General features: G+C 38.9%; 1 protein-coding gene across 4 annotated transcripts in view; it reads right to left on the bottom strand.

Annotated features, from left to right (window-relative positions):
* Positions 1 to 20,102, bottom strand: part of FKBP5 (FKBP prolyl isomerase 5) — a 116,368-nt gene that overhangs the window by 92,498 nt on the left and 3,768 nt on the right. Inside the window, exon 2 of one of the 4 annotated variants that reach the window (XM_079781539.1) lies at positions 14,901 to 15,129. The exons of 2 other annotated variants lie outside the window; for them this stretch is intronic. The gene's annotated coding sequence lies outside the window, so the exon portion shown is untranslated. Of the gene's footprint in view, positions 1 to 14,900; positions 17,731 to 20,102 lie in introns of those variants that run through there. One more of the 4 variants, XM_079781537.1, reaches the window with a different exon arrangement.

Genomic DNA, 20,102 nt, shown 5'->3' with positions numbered 1-20,102 from the left:
AAAAAAATAACAGGAAAATGCATTTACATTTGTAAATGCAAGAAAATGTCTAGAAAAAATATATACCAAACCATTAATCGTAGCTAAACTAGAGAATGGGATTCAGGGGAAGAAACAAGGGATTTTCATTTTACGTATATGTGTATGTACATGTCTTTAAAAAAAAAGATAATCAGTTTATTAAATTTTCATTTACAAAAAGAAAAGGCTAAGCACAGCAAAGGCTTTTAACTTTATTTATTTTTTAAATAATTGTTTATTGTTGAAAGTATTACATGTCCCTTTTTTTTCACCCATTGACCCCCTCCAGCCCACCGCCGACCCTCACCACCCCATTGTCTGAGTCCATGGGCCATGCATATATACATACAAGGTCTTTGGTTAATTACCTCCCACCCATTTACCCTCCCCGCCTTCCTTGAGATTCCGCACTGTTCCATGCTTCCATGTCTCTGGATCCACTTTGTTCATCTGTTTATTTTGTTACTTAGATTCTACATATGAGTGAGATCATGTGATACTTGTCTTTCTCTGACTTATTTCACTTAGCATGATATTCTCCAGGTCCCTCCATGCTGTCTCAAAGGGTAAGAGATTCTTCTTTTTTACTGCTGCATAGTATTCCATGGTATAAATGTACCACAGCCTTTTTATCCACTCATCTACTGATAGGCACTTGGGCTGTTTCCAGATCTTAGCTACTGTAAATTGTGCTGCTATGAACATAGGGATGCAAACATTCTTTCTGATTGGTATTTAGGGTTTCTTAGAATATTTATATATGTAAAAGGCTAATATGCTAAGTGTCCCTCCCACAATCTGACCAATCGCTATGACATGCACTGACCACCAGGGGGCAGACGCTCAATACAGGAGCTGCTGAGCTGCAGTGACTTGGGAGGGGCAGTTCTCAGGTGACGCACCCCGAAACCAGAGAGGAGGGAGCCCAATTCCTCACGGGGCGGCACATTTCCACCTTCGTCCATGGGTTATGTTGTTGCTGCAGCACCGTTGGCCCCGAATCTGGTTTACTGCACACTTGTGTTTGTGTTCTACACCCTGTACGACAGCAACTTTGCAGAGTGCCCTCTCGCACTCCGGGACCCCTGGGGGGATGTCAGAGAGTCAGTTTCAGCCCGATCCCCGCAGGCCAGGCCAAAGGACCCCACCTGCCGGAGGGACCCCGCTCACTCTGCAGATGCCCTTTGAGCCACAGCGCCAACCCAGGTGCAGCCAGCTGGGGAGGGAACACAGGAGGTTGGCTCCAGGGCGTGTCTGGCCCATTTTGCCCAGTCCCACCTCACCCTGCCGGCCTTCTTCTAATTAATTTCCATTCAATGTGCACCGGGTCACGAGTATTCCTACAAGTGAGATCACTGGGTCAAATGATAATTCCGTATTTAATTTTTTGAGGAAACTGTTTTCCATAATGGCTGCACCAGTCTGCATTCCCACCAGCAGTGTACTAGGGTTCCCTTTCCTTTACATCGCTGCCAGCACTTGTCATTTGTTGATGGTAGCCATTCTGACAGATGTGGTTATAACTCATTGTCATTTTAATTTCCATTTCTCTGACGATCAGTCACTATGAGCATTTCTTTCATGTCTGCTGGTCATCTGTCTGTCCACTTTGGAGAAGTGTCTATTTAGGTCCTTTGCCCATTTTTTAATTGGATTGTTTGTCTTCCTTCTGTAAAGTTGTATGAGTTCCTTATATATTTTGAATATTAACCCTTTATCAGATATATCATTGCCAAATATGTTCTCCCATTCAGTGGGCTCCCTTTTCGTTTTGTTGATGTTCTTTTGCTGTGCAGAAGCTTTTTATTTTTATGTAGTCAATCCCATTTGTTTATTTTCTCCTTAGTTTCCTTTGCCCTAGGGCAGTGGTTCTCAACCTAACGCTGCAACCCTTTAATACAGTTCCTCATGTTGTGGTGACCCCCAACCATAAAATTATTTTCGTTGCTACTTCATAACTGTAATTTTGCTACTGTTATGAATCGTAATGTAAATATCTGTGTTTTCCCATGGTCTTACACAACCCTGCTAGCGGTTCTCAACCTGTGGCAGGTCCGCTAGCAGGGTCCCCTAAGACCATCGGAAAATACAGAGATTTACATTACGATTCATAACAGTAGCAAAATTACAGTTATGAAGTAGCAACAAAAATAATTTTATGGTTGGGGGTCACCACAACATGAGAAACTGTATTAAAGGGTCGCAGCATTAGAAAGGTTGAGAACCACTGCCCTAGGAGATGTATCTGTAAACATATTGCCACGAGAGATGTCTGAGATTTTGCTGCCTATTGTTTCTTCTAGGATTTTTATGGTTTCATGACTTATATTTAAGTCTTTTATCCATTTTGAGTTTATTCTTGAGTATGGTGTAAGTTGGTGGTCTAGTTTCATTGTTTTGCATGTATCCGTCCAATTTTCCCAACACCATTTATTGAAGAGATTCTCTTGACTCCATTGTATGCTCTTGCCTCCTTTGTCAAATATTAATTGAGCATAATGGCTTGGGTCGATTTCTGGGATCTCTGTTCTGTTCCATTGAACTATATACCTGTTCTTGTGCCAGTACCAGGTTGTTTTGATTACGGTGGCTTTGTAGTATAAGTTGAAATCTGGTATTGTGATTCCTCTAACTTTGTTCTTCTTAAGGCTCTTAACTTTAGATGAGTATAATTTTTATCTTGATTGTCCACAGTATAGGAAATATGAGCTATCAAAATGCTTAATGAGAACCTCCTCCATTCACTCAACAACTATTTATGGAACACTTTATACTATATATCAGGCATTGCGCCTAATGATAATGACATAATGGTAAACAAGTAGGACCTCGTCCCGCCTGCCAAAGAGCTTACACAGGGCTTTGGTCTTCAGTTTTCCTGTTTCCCCTGTAAAACCCACTCTGACTCCCCAGGGCGGTGCTCTCATTATGCCTATTATAACTATGGTTTCCTAGAAAATAGATATAATTAACAGGATAATTACATCAAACAAAGGCTTTAACATTATTAACTCGTATTTCATCCATAATTAATTTAAAAAATTATTAGGAGCAAAATTTGTAGAAAGAATAGTTCAACAAGCACCCCTTCAAATAACTAAGTAAGCTAGATATTAAATGCAGTTTAAGGGAATTAACTAAGAACATTCAAAAGCAAACCAGGAAAAAACCAAGATGGCGGCATAGGTAAACACCTAAACTGCTGCCTCGCACAACAATTTCAAAACTACAACTAAAAGACAAAACGAACATCATCCAGAACCACAGGAAAGCCAGCTGAGTGGAAATTCTACAACTAGAAGGAAAGAGGAAAGCACACAGAATCAGAGGAGCTGCAAAAGGCCGAGGTACGGAGACACGCGTGCGGGCGGCTGAGTGCCTGGCTGGCTTTCTCTAGCGGGAAGGAGACAAAAGCTCCTGACTGCACCAAACCCCAGTTCCAACTGCACTGAACCCCAGTTCTGGGTGAGACCCTGGGGACCCAGGTTTATATGGGGGGAATCTGGACTGTCAGGCGGAAACTCAGGGCAGACACGAAAGGCAGAGGTCTGAAGGCGCGCGCGCGTGAGTGCGCGAAGAGAGGACTGACTGCTGAGTGCACCACTGGCTTTCTCTAGCGGGTGGGAAACGGAAGCTCCCCACTACGCTGAACTCCAGTTCCAGGCGAGAATCTGGGAATCCAGATTCATTGGGTGAGAAACTGGACTGTCTGGCAGCGGGCGAAACTCGAGGGCGGCTTACTCTTAGAGGTGCTTGCAGCGATTACCGAGGGATACTGAGACCCAGGGGCCTCATAGGATAGGGCTGATGGGAAGCCAAGACTGTCTGCTCAGCCCTGAGACTCCGCCGCATCCAAGCTGAGCACAGAGGCTTTTGCAATTTTGCAAGTCTTGTCTCATAAGGCTGTCTCCAGCACAGAAGTTGTCCCGGCAAAGACACAGCTGATCCTCACAGCCAATTGACCTGAAGGTCAATTCCTCCCAGTGATACCAACAACAATCAAGACTTAACTACAACAAGGCTGTACACACAGTCCACAAAGGGGTGCACCAAGAGCGTCTACCTCAGGTAACTGGGGAGGCCGAGCCACTGGGCCATATAGGACACCTAGCACACAAAGCCACCCTACCAACTCAGGGAAGCAGTGAAAATGCGGAGACAAAGAAACAGATCACAAACTAAAGAAATGGAGGAAAACAAACGACTGGATATAGAGTTCAAAACCATGGTTATAAGGTTTTTCAAAAATTTCCTAGAAAAGGCCGATAAATTTAGCGAGACCCTCGAGGATATGAAAAAGGACCAACTAGAAATTAAACATACACTGACTGAAATAAAAAATATTATACAGAGACCCAACAGCAGACTAGAGGAATGCAAGAATCAAGTCAAAGATTTGAAATACAAAGAAGCAAAAAACACTCAACCGGGAAAGCAAAAAGCAAAAAGAATCCAAAAATTTGAAGATAGTGTAAGAAGCCTCTGGGACAACTTCAAGCATACCAACATCAGAATTATGGGGTTGCCAGAAGAAGAGAGAGAGCAAGATACTGAAAACCTATTTGAAGAAATAATGACTGAAAACTTCCCCTACCTGGTGAAACAAATAGACTTACAAGTCCAGGAAGCGCACAGAACCGCAAACAAAAGGAATCCAAAGAGGACCACACCAAGACACATCATAATTAAAATGCCAAGGGCAAAAGACAAAGAGAGAATATTAAAAGCAGCAAGAGAAAAACAGTTAATTACCTACAAGGGAGCACCCATACGATTGTCAGCTGATTTCTCAACAGAAACTATGCAGGCCAGAAGGGAGTGGCAAGAAATATTCAAAATGATGAATAGCAAGAACCTACAGCCAAGATTACTCTACCCAGCAAAGCTATCATTCAGAATTGAAGGTCAGATAAAGAGCTTCACAGATAAGAAAAAGCTAAAGGAGTTCATCAACACCAAACCAGTATTATATGAAATGCTGAAAGGTATTCTTTAAGAGGAAGAAGAAGAAGAAAAAGGTAAAGATAAAAATTATGAACAACAAATACATATCTATCAACAAGTGAATCTAAAAATCAAGTGAATTAAAAATCTGAGGAAGAGAATAAACTGGTGAATATTATAGAATCAGGGGCATAGAAAGGGAGTAGACTGAAAATTCTCAGGGAGAAAGGGGTGTGGGGGGTGCGGGAAGAGACTGGACAAAAATCGTACACCTATGGATGAGGACAGTGTTGGGGGAGGAAAGGGCAGAGGGTGGGGCAGGAACCAGGTGGAGGGGAGCTATGGGGGAAAAAAAGAGGAACAATTGTAATAATCTGAACAATAAAGATTTATTAAATTTTAAAAAAAGCAAACCAAAAAAAAGGTTACAGAAAAGTTTTCTTTTCTTCACTGATTATATGTGTTTACTAAGTTTTCGTAAAATAAACATGTACTACTTAATAAGAACAAAGTAAAAATTGTCCTTCAAAGAACTAGCTATTGCAACAATAGACCAGCTGCTGGGTAAAGTTAGGCTCCCTACCCCACTATACGAGACCAATTATGGTCTGGCCTTGAGACTCCTTGTTGTATCAGCTCAAAGCCCATTCCCCCTTCTGCTGGAAACATTCTGGGACTTTCCATTGGGGAACCACGATCCTCACCTCTTGGGGTGGACCCCAAACCCCAATCTCAGCCAGTCAGCACTTCCCACCCCCTTGGCCACCATAATAGTTTAGAGGTGAACACATGACCCTAACAGATCCAAACCCAAATCAATCTGAAAAGAGACTAACTTTAATGAGGCTCTAAAACAATTATAATTACTGGTGTAAAAATGCTGCTCAAAATCCGAGAAAAAATCTTGTAATAAATAGAATGTTCATTTAATACAACACTGAAAAGGTCCAAAGTTACTTCTTTTATTGATATAGATCAATAGAACAGCAACAAAAATATACTATCAAAAACTCCCATTTTAAAGAAGCTATTAATATATGCATAACCCATGGACACAGCCAATAAGGTGCTGAAGTCCTGGGGGCGGGCTGGAGGGGGTCAATGGGAAAAAAAGGGAGCATATGCAATACCTTCAACAATAAAGAATTATTGAAAATAAATAAGTAAATAAATAAAAATAAAGAAGCTATTAAAACTTCATGCTTGTCTTAAAGAATAAGAATGTTTAATCCAATTAAACCACATCCTGCTTTTAAAAAAAAATCAAAGTATAAGAACAGTAAGAAAAATACAGGTTACCAGGTATATACATTCATCACAACTCCTCTGACAGAAAAAGTTTTAGTAACTTATAAAGATGCCTATGAGTAGTATTTTCTGAGGCACCTAAAATGCCATAATATCAGTGTTCTACTTCAATAAAAAATTAATAAAAATAATAAAAGAAATAAATTAATTTCTTTTCAATGCTAAGAAAACTATAGATATACTAATAAATTATAGGGAAACAAAGTTCAACTCAATATGAGAAAGTAAAACTTAACCATGAGGCTTGTAAGAGTAAAATGGGCCATCTTGTAAAAGAGGGACCTCCCCTTCCCTGGAACTAAACTAAAATCAAAACTGTAATTCTCTGGAAATAAGACATCCTTGAAGAATTCAACTGATGTGCCAGCTGTTTTATTTCTTGAAAGTGTATAGCTGAACAGATATAATTGTTGCAATTTTTTCTAGCATTGTACAATTTTCCTTGCTACAATGCACATACTGTATCTATTATCATATTTAAGCATCTGACAGCACTGTTATAAGAATCTATAATATTCATCCCTAACTAAACACATATATAAATTTTAATCTCCAAATGGCCATGGATTTCAGTAGTTAAATATCATATATATTTTTTCCACAAAGTCTAAATACATTTCCTGAACTTTCAGTTTCCTGTTCGTCAATGGCTACAACTCTAGAGGCTATACATAAACACACCCCAGACATGCTATTTCCACTTCTGACAAGAGTAGACATAAACTTAATATGACCAAATATAACTACAGTCCTTATAATTGGTATATGACAACTAACACAACAACAGCAGAAACTTAAAATTTTATAAAAATAGAAAACATAAATTATATTCCTTATATAAGTAGTCACATAACATACTCCTTTTATAACATAGCGTTCAGAAAAAGTTTCTCTCTCCTGAAAAACTGATAGGCTCTCTTTATCAGACAATAACTATGAAACCCATCCTGTTTCCTTTTTTCTCCTGCTTGCCAGGAAGCTCAGAGCTAAATTTAATATTCAAGTACAGAAACTATCTTGCCTCAGATTACTGATGTAAAGATTTCTTTGCACTCCTCCTTAAAACTGCTCATTATTTCTCAAGTGATTTATGCTTGTTTTCTGACTTTGTTTTTAAAGGTCCTAGCTTTTTTAATTAGACTATCAAACCCTTGCAATGAATAAAATACAAATTATAAAGAAATTTAACAATTTAAAAAATGTTATTTTCATATCACTGTTACGTCAATCTGTTAAACAAAATCTGTTAACTTATATTTATGTAATATGTCGATTCTAATTCTTTTCTTTTAAAGTTTATTATTTAACATGGTGCATGATGTACTTTTAGAAAGGCCATTGGCAAGTTTCTAAAACAAAAGAATGATAAAATGACACAGGATAAAAACCAAGTACTAAATTTGGGACACTAGATTAGGAGATTTATAATTTTTAAATGCTTTTAATTTACTAACAAAATTGGTCTGGCAAAAAAGCTAGGTAACTGTCATAAAACAACTCACATAAAATGAATTAAAAATCTTATTGCTGTTATCAACATTCTTAGATGCAAAGCAGACCATAGGTATAAAAAAATACCGTATTTTCCGGCATATAAGACGACTTTTTAACCCAGGAAAATCTTCTATATGCCCAGTCATCTTATACGCAGGAAAATATAGTACTTAAATAGTTTAGAAATCTTTAAAAAAGAAAGATACTAAGTCATACTTCTTTAGAAATTATATACACACACATATACATGAAAACGTTCATATATGGTAATACTAAATGTTTGTTAAATGGAAATAAAGGGAGATATTAATAAAATGCACACAAAAAATATGAAGATGGGGGAAAAATAACCCAAATGGACAAATCTAGATAAAAACTAAGCAAAAATATACCATGAATTAAAGAAAATCTAGAATGTAATCATATTAAAGATAGAAATGAGGCCCTAGCCAGTTTTGCTCAGAGGATAGAGCACTGGCCTACAGACTAAAGGGTTCCAGGTTCGATTCCAGTCAAGGGGACTTGCCTGGGTTGCGGGCTTAGTCCCCAGTGGGGGGCATGCAGGAGACTGCCAATCAATGATTCTCTCTCATCATTGATGTCTCTATCTCTCTCTCCCTCTCCCTTCCTCTCTGAAATCAATATATATATATTGATATATATATTCTATGTTTCATATTAGAATATATATATATGAGAAATATATATATATATACACATTATATATATACATATATAATGTATATATATACATATATGATGTAATACATATATACATATATACATATATAATGTAAGTATATATATATACATTATATATATATATACATATATATATATATGAGAAATAAACACATTTTTTTAAACAAGAACTACAGTCTATAAGAATACATAACAATAAAACACTCTAATGCCAGGAGCCAAAAATAAAAACCAGAAAATGGTAATAAATAGAAGCAGCAAGGTGGCCAAATTTATATAATGAAAGTGACAAAAAGCAATTGTCCCTTTCTTTCTCAACATATGAGAATTGCAGGGCTTATACCTAAAAAAATTAAATTACAAAAAACTTAATATTCTAACAATAAAGTTAACAGCAAAATTTAGCCTCCTATATAATAAAGAGGTAATATGTAAATTGACCATCATGTGCTCACACAAGATGGCCACCCCCATGTGGTCACAAGATGGCCAGCAGGGGAGGGCAGTTGTGGGCAATCAGGTCAGCAGGGGAGGGCAGTTGGGGGGAAACCAGGCCTGCAGGGGAGAGCAGTTAGGGGTGACCAGGCTGGCAGGGGAGAGCAGTTAGGGGCAACCAGGCTGGCAGGAGAGGGCAGTTAGGGGCAACCAGGCCGGCAGGGGAGGGCAGTTGGGGGCAATAGGGCTGGCAGGCGAGCAGTTAGGCATCAATCAGGCTGGCAGGGGAGTGGTTAGGAGGTGATCAGGCTGGCAGGCAGAAGTGGTTAGGGGCAATCAGGCAGGCAGGCAGGCGAGCAGTTGGGAGCCAGCAGTCCACAGGGATCGGACCTAAACCAGCAGTCAGACATCCCTCGAGGGGTCCCAGATTAGAAAGGGTGCAGGCTGGGCTGAGGGACACCCCCCGCCCCCCAGTGCACGAATTTCGTGTACCGGGCCTCTAGTTATTTTATAAATTTAGAAGGAAAAGCTAACAACCATTAATAACAGATTTCTTTCAAACAACAATAAAACAATTCTGCATAAAGAAACATTTAAAACCCAGCCAGAGTGGTTCAGTTTGGTTGAGCATTGCCCTGTGCACCAAAAGGTTGCAGGTTCGATTCCCAGGTCAGGGAAACATGCCCAGGTTTTGGGTTCAGTCCCTGGTTGGGTTGCAAACGATCGATGTTTCTTGCTCTCTCTCTTCCTCTCCCTTCCTCTCTCTCCAAAATCAATAAAAATATTTTTTAAAAGTCTGTTATAAAGAGTAATCATTCAAATATGAAAGTAACAGATCATAAGAGAGAGAGAAATCCCCTTCTCCTTCAGAAAAAGGAACAGAGCCATGGGAAATATAAATAAGTCATCTGCTACAAAGCACTAACGACATGGAATTTTTATTTTTTGTATAGACATTTGTGGACTATACAATTCAACTTCACAGTGTTTAAAAATCATTTTAAAATTACCATTTCAGTAAAAATAAACCTAGTCTTGAAGCCTGTTTTTCTTTAAGGAGTATGGCAGGATGAGCAGAGGTCAGGAGCATCTTTATGTAATCCATGCCACTTTTCCTTCTTTAATCACGGGAAAGAATATAGAACGTGATTACCAGTTGCAAAATTATTTCATAATAAAATTATGCTTAATTTGACTAAAAACACTTATACAACACACAAATTTTCAAAATGTAGGGAGGGCATCTTGCCAGGATTAAAACAATACATTTCAAAGGAATAAAAATGTTGTTATAGTGATTTGGTGATTAGGAACTGACATTACCTATATATGAGAAAAAACTACCTGCTCTGTAAAAAGGGAATATTTACTGAGCAACCAGAGTAACAGACCCTAAGCTTAGAGCTTCTAAGATACTCTATCACATTGCATCTAGGTAGGAAAACAATGTAGAAGGCAATAAGTCTTAAATAAGTTTCTCACCATTATGTGTGGCATATATTTAAGTGTAAAAGACTGAATAAAGAAGATGAAAACTTAGAAATTACTGTAATAGAAGTACAGGGTTGGGGATTGTGAGGTGGAAGTAAAATCATTCCCAATTAAAAAAATTTTTTTTTGTTTTACTTTAGAGGGAGGAAGAGAGAGGGGAGTGGGGAGGAGGAGGAGGAGGAGGAGGAGGAGGAGGAGGAGGAGGAGGAGGAGGAGGGGAGAGAGAGAGAGAGAGAAAGAGAGGAAGAAACATCGATGTGCCTCTTGCATGTACTCCAACCAGGGATTGAACCCGAAAACTGGCTTTCTGCCCCGTGACTCAAACCCGCTATCTTCTGGTCCATGGGAAGATGATCCAACTAACTGAGCCACACCAGCCAGGGCTCATTCCCAAATTTTTAATGCTAATCTTACTGTCCTGTAAATCACTTTGTAAAAGAGCCATAATAGAAACAAAATGCCCACTTTGAGAATGCTGTTTATGTATGACACTACGACCGTACATTTATAATTTACAACTCTAAAAATGAAAGAAAAAACCCTTTCTTTTTTTTTTTTTTAAATATATTTTATTGATTTTTTACAGAGAGGAAGGGAGAGGGATAGAGAGTTAGAAACATCGATGAGAGAGAAACATCGATCAGCTGCCTCCTGCACACCCCCTACTGGGGATGTGCTCACAACCAAGTTACATGCCCTGGACCGGAATCGAACATGGGACCCTTCAGTCCGCAGGCTGACACTCTATCCACTGAGCCAAACCGGTTTCGGCAAAACCCTTTCTTCTTAAAGCAGATTTTGGAGTCTTGGTTTTAAATGTTACTTTAACAACAGTAATGCTCGTCCAAAAAATGTAATCATGGGTTTCTCGTTAAGAAGAGTGAGTTGTTATCACATTATTAATGGTGGTAAAATTACTTTTTATCTTGGTGTTTAATAACATTAGTAGAAAAATTATTGATAGTACTACTATAATTCAGATGGTTGAGAATCACACTAGGATGACATTAAAAAACAGCCTTTATTTAGCTCAGGAAAATACAGGCCTGCTTACTAATTAGCTGTGGATCTTGACCACCTGACTTTCCTTCCTCTGGACCTCAAGATCCTCACCTATAAACAAGAGGGCTGCACTAGAGGGTATTTCCCAACCTTCCTCTACCTGGCCCTTCCCACTTTATGGCTTTGGTGATTTAAGATCCAGTCTGGGGTTTTCAAGGACAGAAAGGAAAACAGTAGTAGAAACAACCCACTAAACTTGAGGGGAAAAATGGACCCGTTTACAAAAAGAAATGGACAAATTAGCCCTACTCGGTTTGTCTCATGGATAGAGCCTTGGCCTATGGACTCGAGAGTTTGATTCTGCAGAAGGGCAGTACTTCGGTTGCAGGCTCCTCCCCTGAACAGGTCCTGGTCCGGCCCATGCAGGAGGCAATCAATTGATGTGTTTCTCTCACATCAGTATTTCTCTCCGTCTCTCCCCTCTCTCTTGAACTCTCTAAAAATCAACTGGAAAATACCCTCGGGTGAGGATTTAAAAAGTAAGCAAACAAACAAAAACATTAAAAAAAAAAAAAAAAAGAAATGGACAAAGAGGCATAACAGTTCAGGAAAGATCAGGAGCTTCATTGTCAAAATTAGTTTGAATAGAAATTTCAGTTATATTGAAGTTAGGTGAAATAGTAAGAAATGCTAGAGTTGCAGACTTAGAAATGTTATCTATAACACAAGAATACTTCACAAATCATCCAAGAAATCTTCCCAAGATCCTTCAGTACATAGGGAAAGATGTCATACTTGCTGGCTTAATCATTCATAATTCTGCCCTGACACCATTACCTACTATTTTCCAACAGGTTATTCCCTCCAGCCAATTTTGCTTCATCATTTCAACAAATCAAGGATTATCTCCCCTTCATTATCACTCAATGTTCTATCTGAAATGCATTTTCCCTTCTCTCACCTTATAATAATAGTTTATCATACTCTAACCATGTTTGAGGCACATTCTAAGTGCTTGACAGGTAATCACTTATTTAATTACCTCAACAATCCTAGGAGGGAGAGTAAATATATTGTTTATGATTACACAGTAGCAGAGCAGGATTCCAACACAGGTAGTCTGGCTCCAAGGAGCCTATCCTCTTAATTTGCCAACTAGTCCTTCTAAGCTCAGGGTAATCAAGTTCTGACACCTTCTTTTTTGTTTTTTTGTGTGTGTGTTTTTTGTGTGCCCTGACCAGGAATGGAACCCATGACCTTTTGATGCATTGGGTAATGCTCCAACCAACTGAGCCACTGGCCAGGGCCCTGACACCTTCTTGAAGTTCTCATCTGCTTAGCAATTATTCCTGCCTCTTGAATCTTTAAGTAAACCACTAATTTGCCATTTACCATGGGACCTAGCCTGTTATTTATCTTTTGTGCATATGTTCTATCTTTTCTAAAAACAGGATCTTGTCTTATTTATTATGTAACACTATTTAGAGCATAAAAGAACTTACAATTTGGGCACTGAAGTGCTTATTAATAAAACTATGATAGCATTTAATACTTATAGCTCGAAGATATATACCAGGCTCCAGGTTAACTACTTTATATGTATTATCTCATTTAATCCTCACAACAACCCTGTGGTAGGAATTAACACTGTCCCCTCTCCAGTATTATAGAGGAGGAAACTGAGGCTTAGAAAAGCCAACTAGCTTGCCCAAATATCAGAGAGTGGTAGTAACAGTCTTACTAAGAGTCTATGCCATACTCTTAATCTCCAGCCAACCACAAAACACCTTGAAGAATCAGTCCCAACTTGCTCTTACTCTGCAGCACTATACTGAACATTAAGGATTCAGAATTAAGAGTTACAGCTGTTACCCTCAAGAAACTCACAACCCATTAAGACTTCTAGACTGAACTTTGATATCACTGGCAGAGTCACCATTATCAAAACTTATATATTTTAACTTTTAAGTGAAAAAGAAATCCAAAAATTCTTGGAAACGCTTTTGCACACTATTTCTTCTCTCTTCAGCTCTCCCACTTCATTTACCCTAGGATTCAGCTCTCCAGTTTCTATATTAGAGTAGAAAGGTTCCGTTAATCCTAACAACCATTTCGATGTCTAAATTTAATTTAGTGATAGATCAGACTCAAGGATCTAAAGGATGAATTCCATGCCCATATGAAATATGGGCAATGAAAGCCAGCTAGAAAAAAGAAAGAAAGAAAAAAAAACAATGGTAAGGAGAAGCAATGAAAAGAGGGATATGAAAGTTAGTCTGTAAAGCAAAGACAATAAAATAAAAAAGTGATAAAGGCAGGAAAATGGACACAAATAGGTGAAAGTAAGAGTTCAGAATAAATTCAGTGCAGACACATAAATGAAAACTCTAAAATTTAATCAATTTTTTGAATGCTGACTCCTTTAATTATTTCTTTTCCTAAACTGTAGTGGAAACAACCAAAAAAATATGTACATAAAACAGCCACTGAAAAACCATTAATTATGAACACTAGAGGAGGTTTTTTTTCCCCCTGAGAAAACACTCATTTTAGAATTTCAGAGCTACAAAAAGACCTTAAAATACTATCTGATCCAACCCACTCATTTTACAATTAAAACAAGTCTCAGAAAGGTTAAATAACTTTAACTTGCCCAAGATCAGATAGGAACTTAGTAGCAACACTCCTGAATCTCTTCCCAGTGTCCATGCCTACCACATTAGGCTTCCGAAAAATAGTGTATCTTTCTCTTCCCTTTTCCACTCTTAACCATTAAAATAATTTCTGCATAAGCATCTCAGAATCCCCATATTATTCCTAGTTCCTATTGGAGAAAATAATAAGATATTCTGGTTTAACTAAAACAATAAGATAATTATATTATTCCCAAAGTCAGTAATCTTAAATTGGGATAATTATATTATTCCCAAAGTCAGTAATCTTAAATTAAGATTCCTACCAGTTAAGAAATGCAAACATTTCCCAGAAGAGCAGAAAGATGAAAGATCTCCATAAAATGACCAAAAGGAAGCCAAGTACCAAAAGGAAGCCAAGTACATACTAGTAAACTATAATCCTTCTGGAAAGGAATCAGGCCCCAAAGCCCTGGAGGCTGGATGACTGCTAATGAAAGTACAATGGGTATTACTTATTTTCCCTTTTCTATTTCATATCCTCCCAAATAACCTGTCTCCTATCTTTCTGACATACTAGAGGCCCGGTGCACGAAATTCATGCTCAGGTATGGTCCCTAGGCCTGGCCAGTGATCAAAGCACAAGCATCTGGCACAGAAGGGCAGGTCCCAGCTGACTTCTGGGCCCTGGGCAGCACCTGGGCCCCCAGGTTCCCCCTTCCGCCTGAGTTATCGGGCCCCGCCTGGCTCCCTCAGCGCCTGGGAGACAGGCATCGGCCCCACCCCCCGCCGCTGGTCGCCATCTGCGAGTGATTGGCTGGGCAATCGGGCCCCACTCGCACCCGCCTTGGCCTGGCACCACCCGCTCACCTGCTCCACCATCCCGCCATGGTCCCGCTCTCGTCGGGGCCCGTCGGGGCCCATCGGGGCCAGCAGCGCCTCCACTGCCACCTGCTGCCAGTGCTGCATCGCTGATGCCCACCACATTCCACACCGCCCCCTGGTGGTCAGCGCATGTCATAGCGAGCAGTCGAACTCCGGGTTGAGGGGACAATTTGCATATGAAGCTTTTATTATATAGGATGTTGATTCCAGGAGCCTGTAAAGAAAGGGGAAAGCCCTGGCCAGTGTAGCTTAGAAGGATCACGGGTTCGATTCTCGGTCAAGGGCATGTATCTTGGCTGCAGTTTCCCTCCCTGCTCTGGGTTGGGGCTTGTGTGGGAGGCAAGCAATCTGTGAGTCTCTCTCACATCTATGTTTCTTCCTTTCTCTCCCCCTTTCTCCCTTCCTTCCACTCTCTCTCTGGAAAGCAATGGAAAAGAAACCCTTGGATGAAGATTAACAAAACAAATAATGTGTGGCGCAATTGGTTGAGCACGGGCCCATGCACCAGGAGGTCACCAGTTCAATTCCCAGTGAGAGCACATGCCGGGGTTCTGGCTCGATCACCAATAGGGGGGATGCAGGAGGCAGATAGTTGATGTTTCTCATCGATGTTTCTCTCGCTCTCCCTATCCCTTCTTCTCTCTGAAATTAGTAAAAACAAATTTAAAAAAAAACATATTTAAGAAGGGGGAGAGTAATAAAATAGAGTATCATGTCACTTTCAGCAAAGGTGGCTTTTTGATGGGAACTATCTTGGCCAGGAAATAATGGGACAAGGGATAGGAGAACAGTTTTAAGGTAAACCTACACACCTGTTCTTTTAGCCATGAAAACACTAGGAAGTCCTACAAAAACACTAGGAAGTCCTATATATTCTCAGTATTTCCCCCTACTGCAAAGTACTTGCAGATATTCTGGGCCAGAAGGAACTCATCCTGGGTCATTTCTATGGTCTATGAAAAGTCTGCTGCTTCTATTCCTTGATAAACTGCCAGTCACCATTCACCAGATTATTTAAGCTGAGTGACTTGGAAATCAGCTACAATAGTACCCCTTTATCCACGGTCTCACTTTCTGTGGTTTCAGTTACCCCAGTAAATGGAAAGTTCCAGAAACAAACAATTCATAGGTTTTAAACTGCACACCATCCGCTCCATCCCACCCAGGACATGAATCATCCCTTCCTCAAGTTTATCCACACTGTGTATGCTATCCACATGTTGGTAGATATCTAGGTATAGCAGTTGTGGTTGTGTGTGTGTGTGGGGGGGGGTGGGGTGGGGTTGATTCTCTCTCATCATTGATGTTTCTATCTGTCACTCCCTCTCTCTGAAATCAATTTTAAAAATAATTAAATAAATAAAATAAAAAACTAAAAGATACAAAGAGACATTTTAAAGTTGGGTGGGGGGAGGAGTGAATTAGTGACTCATTGAGCTTAAGAAGTAAAGGAAGAGTAACAAATGACCAGTAAGAACAATGGAGTCATTAACAGCTAAAGAGGAAAATCAGGAAGGGAAGGGGGGCATTTCACTGGGGGGAGGGGTGTTGGATGTCCAGCTGCTAGAGATGGTATTTAAGTATATTTAGTTTCAAGACATAGGTGAAAATCTGGGCCTCAAATTTGGAAGGCCTGAAGTTTAGACAGAAGGTATAGATTTGAGACCTAACAAAGCATGGCAATGACTGAGTTTTTAGAGAAAGAGAAGATAACAGAAAAACATGTAGATAACAGCATTCCTCAAGAAACTATACTTTGAAGACAATCTAACTTTCCAAATGACTAGTACTTTATTCTATAGATATAGAATATTTGGACTAATTTATTCTAAATGAAAGCTAAAAAATCAATCTTTCTTTGCCAGGCTATGAATTGACAGAAAGTCATTAGTGGGTAAGAAAGGGCAAAAAGGCCCTGTCTATCATTTCAGAGGAACATGAATATATGAATATATTCATTTAACTGAAAAAAGTTAGTCCTTTTATCCATGTTGGCTGATGTTGGACATTTGACATTTTTCTCTTCAATTAACATATTTTTGTTGATAAAAATATATATAAGCCACATAAATGTATAATTTTGGTTAGTCAAAATAGATGTTTATCCCCAGCATCAATGATTAACTTGTTGAACCCTAATCAGTGTGGCTCAGCTCCTTAAGTGCTGTCCAGTACACCAAAAGGTTGCGGGTTGCATCCCTGGTCAAGGAGCATGCAGGGGGCAACCAATTGATGTTCTCTCTCACCTCAATGTTTCTCTCTCTCTTTCTCTCCATTCCCCTCTCTCTAAAATGAATGAAAATATGTCCTCAGGTGAGGATTTTTTAAAATGTTAATTAATTAAAAACCATTATCAAACATCTTCCAATTTAGTAAGTAACAAAATAACTTTCTTATGTAGATGCAAAAAGGGAAGAATTTAAATAAGTGAACCACACCACTGACCTGATTTCTATCACCATAGAAATATATTTTTTATAAACAGCATCATTTGCTACATTCATATGCCTGGCTTCCCTTGCTCTGAATACTATTACTGAGATTCATACATATTGTTGTGTTCATTCCTATTATGAAAAAAGCTGCTATGAACATTTTGGATCAGTTTTTTGTGGACATGTACTTTATTCCTCTTGGTACAGGATTTCATTTAAGAAGGGGGGCCTGGCCATTGTGGTTCAGTGGTTGAGCATTGACCTATGAACCAGGAGATCACGGTTTGATTCCCAGTCAGGGCACATGCCTGTGTTGCGGGCTTGATCCCCGTGTGGGTCATGCAGGAGGCAGCCAATCAGTGATTCTCTATCACTGATATTTCTCTCTCTCCCTCCCTCCCTCCCTCTCTCCCCCCCCCCCCTTCCTCTCTGAAATCAATAAAAAATGTATTTTTTTAAAATGGGGAGGTTGCCCTGGCCGTTTTGGCTCAGTGGTTAAGAGTAGCAGCCCACAGACGGACAAAAGGGATGCAGGTTCAATTCCCAGTAAAGGGCACATACCTCGGTGGTAGTTTGATCACAGCCCAGTTTGGGCATCAGCAGGAGGCAACCAATCAATGTAACTCTCTCACATCGATGTCTCTGTCTCTCTCTGTCTCTCTGTCTCTCTCTCCCCACACACACACCTCTCCTCCCTCCCTTCCACTCTGTCTAAAATTCAATGAAAAAAATATCCTGGGGTGAGGACTTAAAAAGGGAGGGAGGTTTCACATATAAATTATCCTGGGAAGTCATATAGTATAGATAAATGGATTGATTTATATAGTTACATATATAAAATGCAAAAAAAAAAAATAGAAAATTTACCTACCTACCTGTGTATCTATCTACCTGTATGTATGTATATACAGATGACCTTTGAACAACACAGGTGTGAACTATGCTGGTCCACTGACACATGGATTTTTTTTCAATAAATAGAGTAAATGTGTTTACTCTTCCTTCTGATTTTCTCTAGCTTACTCTATTACAGAACACAGTATATAATACAAACCATAGAAAATGTTAATAAACTGTTTATGTTATCAGTAAGGCAAAGTCAAGCTATGAGTACAGCTGGCTCTCCATAAAGCAGATTACTCACCACAGATTGAAAATAACCTTTTTGGCCCAGCCGGTGTGGCTCAATGATTGAGCATCGACCTATGAACCAGGTGGTCACGGTGTGTGGGTTGCAGACTCGATCCCCAGTGGGGGACATGCAGAAGGCAGCTGATGAATGGTTCTCTCTCATAAGTGATGTTTCTATTTCTCTCTCCCCCTCTCCTTTCCTCTCTGAAATCAATAAAAGTTTGTGTGTGTGTTTTTAAGAAAATATCTTTTTGGGTCGCAATTGGTTAAATCCATGGATATGAAGGGCCGACTATAGTTAAGTTTTGGAGGAGTCAGAAGATATACTTGGATTTTCAGCTTGGGGAGCAGGGGGGCAACACCCCTATCATGCCTTGCTCAAGGGTCAACTGCACACACACCCATAAACATATGTATGTAAATAAGTAGATTCTAAGAAGTCCATCCAAGACCAACAAAGATTCATTAAAATAATTTATAAAGTGAAAATCTAAGATGGGAAAGATGACCATCTCAATTTTTCTTAATAAGTATTATGTATTGACTTAAGAGTAATTCAAAAGAAACAAATTTCTCTCCATGTAAATTACCGTTTTGCTTCAATGAAATAATAAACTTCTCATAACAAATCTCCTTCCCAAACTAGAATTTCAAAACATTAAATGTTATCATCCATCATGTAATAATTTTTAAGGTAGAGGCAAAACCTAAAATGTGTTAAGATTATAAGATTTTATTTTGTCTTGCCTTTTTTAAAAGTTAAACATGGAAATAATTCCATCGGTTAATATTTAACATGAGTAAAGACTATTTTATCCTCATTCAAAATATATTTTCTCCATTCCTAAAAGTAATTCACTGTAGCCTTAAGTCTGTGATAGAGACATTTCGACTTTCAAATTCCACTATGTAATTTTCAGATGACAGAAAAGGAGGTTCTTTAATTTCCAGAGGCAGGAAAGAAACATATGCACAAATCTTATTTCTGAAGAGATCAAACTGAAATTTCCAACCCTGCTTTTGACAATCAAATGGTCATTTTCAAGGCACTAGGAGGGGCTCCTCATTTAACATCATCTATAAATGCCAAGATGGAGGCAGAATATTACAAATGGTTCTAGAATTAACCACTGCCTGCTCCCCTCCCCTCCAACTACAAAAGGGAAAAGAACCCTCTTCTAGTCTTTGATCTTTCTTCATCTTTATTCCTCCTTCCAAAACATGAGCAATTTCAAGAACAAACAATTTAAATGTACTACATTTTTTATCTTAAAAAAACATTTTTAGTATTTGGATGTTCCCTAACTTTCACAGATGTGTAACTGTTTACTTAAAAACCCATTATTTTACTCTGAAAATACATCATTTTCATTTTCCTAATAATTGTACCTCTTTCTAAAAGAAAACAACCTTGATTAACTATTACATAAATGATAGCAGCTCCAAACAGCTACAATTCCCAACTTACTTTCAATATCTTTTGTCTGATTGTTTGAATTAAAATAAAATTTTATTCTTATTTTTGAAGTGTTTTTCTTCCAGACCAAGGGTAGAACACAGGTATAACAAATGTGTAGACCCTATATTCCTTCTGATGATTCTTCTGTCTCATTAACCAGAT

This window comes from Cnephaeus nilssonii, assembly GCF_951640355.1.
Source record: "Cnephaeus nilssonii genome assembly, chromosome: 9".
Classification (NCBI taxonomy): Eukaryota; Metazoa; Chordata; class Mammalia; order Chiroptera; family Vespertilionidae; genus Cnephaeus; species Cnephaeus nilssonii.
The sequence above is the reverse complement of the archived record's forward strand: the minus strand, read 5'-3'. Positions and strand labels throughout refer to the sequence as shown.